General features: G+C 36.0%; 1 pseudogene; it reads left to right on the top strand.

Moving 5' to 3' along the window:
* The first annotated feature begins 436 nt into the window (after positions 1-436).
* Positions 437-1,767, top strand: LOC143671357 (putative ribosome biogenesis protein RLP24 pseudogene; annotated as a pseudogene).
* Positions 1,768-5,993: the final 4,226 nt, after the last annotated feature.

The raw sequence follows: 5,993 nt of genomic DNA, 5'->3' as shown, positions 1-5,993 counted from the left end.
TTTTTAAAATCCTCCAGGGCATTTTTCACTTCAGTTACTGTTGTCTTCAACTCCAATATTTCTGTTATTTCCTTTTTAAAAATTCTCTTTACTTAGACTTTCACACTGTTCATTCATTGCTTACCTGTTACCCTGTTGTTCTTTCTCTGTACTTTCATTCATCTCTGTAAGCATTTTTAAGATCATTTTAAAGGATTTTGGGGGATGCCACATTCTTACATTCTTAACTGGTGTTTTCTTTTTGTATTTTTATCCTCTTTCTTTGGTTGGGCCAATACTTACCATCTCCTTGTTTGTTTTGTACAATTGTTGCACAAAGTTCATTTTAATATTTTAAAATGTCAGAGTTATTAGCTTATTCCATAGGTTTGGGAATGTTTATACTCATTTTCTTTCACTTAAAAATACCTTCACATCAAAAGCTGTGACCAGTTTTTTGGCCGTAGGTACGCACGCGGGTTCAATATGCGGATCGAGAAGTGTTATTTTTGTTCGGGACCAATCTATCCCGGCCATGGCATGATGTTCGTCCGCAACGATTGTAAGGTGTTCAGATTCTGTAAATCCAAGTGTCATAAAAATTTTAAAAGGAAGCATAATCCTCGCAAGGTCAGGTGGACTAAAGCATTCAGGAAGGCAGCTGGTAAAGAACTTACAGTGGATAATTCATTTGAATTTGAAAAACGTAGAAATGAACCTGTCAAGTACCAGCGAGAGCTATAGAATAAAACTATTGATGCAATGAAGAGAGTCGAAGAAATTAAACAAAAACGCCAAGCTAAATATATAATGAACAGATTAAAGAAAAATAAAGAACTGCAGAAAGTTCAGGACATCAAAGAAGTCAAGCAAAACATCCATCTTATACGGGCTCCTCTTGCAGGCAAAGGAAAACAGCTGGAAGAAAAAATGGTTCAGCAGTTACAACAGGATGTGGACATGGAAGATATTTCTTAAAAAGCTCACTATCTGTAACCATTCTATATGTGTGTTTGAAAATCTCTTCTAAGGAGTTGCAACTTCTAAACTATTGATTTGTTTTTACCATAAGATCACTGAAATGAAAGATAATTAAAAATACATCCCTCCTAAATTGCTAGCTATAAAACATTGGATGTTATGGATGTTAGATTTTATCTCAACTTTAACCTTCACTGATAAGTTGTACTTATATAAATCATGAAAATTCTGTAAGTACAGAAGTGAATTACAGGCATAAATGGTCATATCATTTGGATAATGGCCTTAGGTGTCATTTATATAATAAGGAAAATGACAAAATTTCATGGTTAATGATACATAAAATCTTTTTTGGCAATACTCCTTTTATTTATGTTATAGAAGGGGAGAATACAGTAAGCAATTAACAATCTGTATGAAAACGGGCCTCAAATGATACTTTTGTTTTTAAGATTTCCTGTTTTGATTTACTAGCATCTAACATTTTACCCCCCTGAGATTAAGGCCTAATTATGTTGGATTGTTCCAACCTGGTTTAAGTGTTCTGATAGGCAGTTATGAATTTTGTGAGTGAGCACTGAATTATCTTTTCCTGAAATGGCACTAAAACTCTATTAATTTCCACTAATCTGAAATTCCTATTGGAACAAGTTTTATTTATCTAGCTTGGCACTGCTTTAGAAGCAGAAGAATCCCAGTGCCTTTTAAATTTTGCTGTATTCTTTTCTTTACGAAAGCTGTTGTTTTTGCAAATAGAGTTTATGGGTAAAGTGTTGGCTCATTATTTGCACATGAAATAAAATCATTTCTAAAAAATAAAAAGAAATTTAAAAAAGCTGTGACCAGTGATTGGCTATGCATATCCCTGTTCTTGTGGAAGAGGACATATTTATCTCTTTCTGTTACCCAGCAGCTAGCCAGGGACTGGACCCCATGGTGGCCTTCCACAAGGTTAGGGAATGGGCATGGGTAGCCAACCCATTAAAAGAGCAATTTAAAGTTCTTTACCATAATTTATCAATCTCTTCTTTCTACTTTTCCTTGGATGCTGTAAACTGTTCTTCTGACCTCTGGAGTTTCAAAATAGTTGCTTCAGAAAGTTCCTGCCTGTTTAGTAGTGATTTTGGTGGAAAGACTGAGTCCCAGTGCTTCCTACTGAACCATATTCCTTGAAGTCTTTCCTCCATGTGTACTATGTGCATATTATAGCTGAATAATTATTACCAAGGGGCAAAGATATGGTCAATAAATTTTGTAGACTAGGAACACTATGAAATACCTAAATCATTCAATGAAACATGATTTTAATTCTTTTCACATGGTGTATTCTCTGTCAGAAATTCCCATTCCTTACTCCTCTGCCTGACAAATGCAAGAACTGTTTGTCTTTAACACTTTATCTCTACATTCTAATAGAGTATCTGGTAAAGAATTCACACTTAACAGCTGCTTGGTGAATGAATAAATAAACCTTTTAAAATAAATCAAAGCACAAAGAAATCATGCAACTCAACAACAAAAGAACAAACAACCCAATTATAAAATAGGCTAAAAATATGAATAGGCATTTTTCTGAAGAGCAAATACAGATGGCTCAAAATCACATAGAGAGATGCTCATTTTCATTAGCAGATCAATAATAACCCATCTTGATGTCCTTAAATATTAAAATCTTCAGGATGTTTCAGAATTAATTTGTCCTGTTACCTTCCTCCTGATAGGGTCTCATGGTAATGCCACAGATGGCCTAGTAAGAAGGAAGATAGTATGATGTAACAGAATTCTGTATGGAAATTGATAAGATGCAGATTTTGGTCTTGTTCCTGCTACTAATTCACTACATGTCTTAGGGCAAGTCAATTCTTTATTTTGACATTTGTTTCTTCTTTCTATGGCACTGGACAACATGAATTTAACTGTTTCCCACTCTGGCATTAAGGATACATGAAGGTTAGTAATTTCTCATTTTGTGTCAATCCTCCTCTTTCTCCATTTTCACCCTGACGGTCTCTTAAATTCCTAATGTCTTCTTTCTCTTCCCACCTCACCACATACCTCCAAACCTGGGTTTCTGAACAGCGATGCTATTGGCATTTTGGGTTGGATAATTCTTTGTTGTGAAGGGCTGAACTATGCATTGTAAGATGTCTAATAGTATAGTATCTCTGGCCTCTATCCACTAGATGCTAGAAGCATAACCTTGAGACCACCAATTGTGACAACTTAAAATATTTTCAGACATTTTGCCCTGGGGTTAAGAACAACTAACTGTCCTAAATTCAAATGTAAAAATAAATTCACCACTAAAGAATGCAAAATCTCATTCAAATTGGAGTGTCAGTTAAACCATCACAGCTATTGGGAAATGGAAGAAGCTGCTGTAAAGATGGTGAATTTCCATACACTGGAGCTGTACAGATGCTGCATAAAAATTCAGTGATAATGTGTTTTTGTTTTCGCTTTTGAGCCTCCAAATTCATTCTTCACATGACAACCAAAATGAATTTCTTAAAACATAATGTCTCCCTTGATGACGTAGGAGATGACCTCCAAGGATGAATCCAGACATGGCACCATGGGATTAACAATTCCATACTGACCAAAAGAGGGAAAAGAAGTGTAATTAATAAAGTATCAATAGCAGAGTGAGTTCAAATAGAGTCGAGAGGTTACTCTGGAGGTTGCTCTTACACAAACTTCAGGTAGACCTTACTAGCTATCATAACCCACCAACTCCCAACCAGGACCATTCCAGTTAATCCTAAAGAACACCCAGGGAAATATAGGAGAGTCTGCAAGTGTTTCAGGCACTAGAGTAACTTTCAAGAAACCTACAACCTCCAGATACATCCCTGGTCCAGATAAGTCCTGAAACCTAGCCCAGACTCTCCAGAACATTCTTACCCCATATTAGTGACAGACCTTTCCAATATCAAAAATTTAGAGTTGCCATAGCCCAAACAACCTTAAAGAGAGGTTTGGAAAGATCAAAGGTGATGGTGGAGTTATACATAGAAGACAGGATTTAACAAATGAATATGAATGCTGAATCATTACATTGATATCTCTTTTAGTTTCCAGTATTTTAAAGCAGCTAGAAGTTAAAAACCTAAAATTGTGAAATTATAACCTATGTCAAAGTCTGAAATATGTTTTACAACTAATTGTGGTGCTGTGCTTTGAAATTTATAGCTTTTTTTTGTATATATGTTATTTTTCACCAAAAAAGAAGGAAAAAAAGTTGATTGTGATGATAAAAAAATATTTAAGCCCTCTAGCCTCCTGTATTCTGGAGCAGCTAGAAGGAAAAATATAAGAGGATTATATGGTTACCCATGACACACTCTGGGATCTGTCCTGTAACCACTTGTTGAAGAGTGCTTTGAAAACTATTTCTTCTTTATTTCTTTGCTTTGAATATATATTATATTATACAATAAAAAGTAAAAAATAAGTAAATAAAAATGTCTCCCCATCATCCTTGGTATAAAATAGAAACTCATTTTCAGGGTCCATGAAGCTTTATAGTAATAGTAATTGCTTGTCTTTCCAATATTATCTTGTAGTACTTTCTCCCTCATTCATTATGCTTCAGCCTTGTTCAAACAAACCAAGCTTTTTCCTTATTTCCACATCATCACAATTATTGTTCCCTCTGCCTAGAATGCTCTACCCCTGGATTGCTATAATGAGTGGCTCTTTCATATCCTTTGGATTTCCCCTTCTCAGAGAGGAATTCTCTAACTAATCTATCTTAAATAACTAGCTACATCCTACTCCACCATTCTTTATGACAGAACCCTTTAATTATTTTTCTACATAGCACATTCCACAATTTATTATACTATTTATGTTTACTTGTTTATGGCCATTTATCACCACCTCCAAGCTCATAAGTTTTATGAGAGCAGGAAACATGCCTCCTCTAGTTTAGTACCAAAACTGCAGCCACGGTACAATGCCTGGCACATAGTAGGCTATAGTAGTTGAGTGATCGCTATGTGTGCTGGTTTGAAAGGATGTATGTACCCTACAAAAAGCCATGTTTTAATCCTAATCACATTTTGTAAAGGCAACCTTTTCTTCTAATCCCTATTCAGTATTGCATGTTTGAAACTGTAATTAGATAATCTCCCTGGAAGTGTGATTTAGGAAGTCACATCTTGATGTGATCTTGATGTGATCTTGATGTGATCTTGAGTGATCAAGAGTGGTTGGTAAAATAGATTAGGTGGAGATGTTTCTCCACCCATTTGGGTGGGTCTTGATTAGCTTACTGGAATCCTATAAAAGAGAACAAGAGAGAAAGTGAGGAGATTCAGAGAGAGCAGAGAATGCTGCAGCATCACAAAGCAGAGAGTCCATAAGCCAGCTCTTTGGAGATGAAGAAGGAAAATGCTTCCCAGGAAGCTTCATGAAACAGGAAGCCAGGAGAGAAAGCTAGCAGATGATGCCATGCTCACCATGTGCCCTTCCAGCTGAGAGAGAAACTGTGACTGTGTTCACCATGTGCGTTCTCACTTGAGAGAGAAAACATGAACTTCATCAGCCTTCTTACACCAAGGTATCTTTCCCTGGATGCCTTTGACTGGACATTTCTATAGACTTGCTTTAATGAGGACATTTTCTTAGCCTTATAAATGTAAAGTAGCAACTGATTAAATTCTGCTTATAAAAGCCAACCCATTTCTGATGTACTGCACTTTGGGCAATATTGACAAACCAAAACAGATTTTGGTAGCAGAGAGTAGGGTGCTGCTGCAGTTTGCAAATACCAAGCATGCTGGACCAACTTTGTAAATTGTTAAGGGGAAGAATCTGGAGGAGTTGTGCAAAGCTTGATAGAGAAGGTCTAGGATGCTTTGAAAAGACTGTTGATAGAAATGTGGATCTAAAGACACTTCTGATAAAGCCTTACACAGAAATGAGATACGTATTATTACAGACTGGAAGGAAGATGAGTCTCGTTTTAAAATGGCAGATAATCTGGCAAAATTGGTGAGTGGCTTTGGCTGGAAGGCTGATTTTAAAAG

This window comes from Tamandua tetradactyla, chromosome X, assembly GCF_023851605.1.
Source record: "Tamandua tetradactyla isolate mTamTet1 chromosome X, mTamTet1.pri, whole genome shotgun sequence".
Taxonomy (NCBI): domain Eukaryota; kingdom Metazoa; phylum Chordata; class Mammalia; order Pilosa; family Myrmecophagidae; genus Tamandua; species Tamandua tetradactyla.
This window is presented reverse-complemented; position numbering and strand designations above follow the sequence as displayed.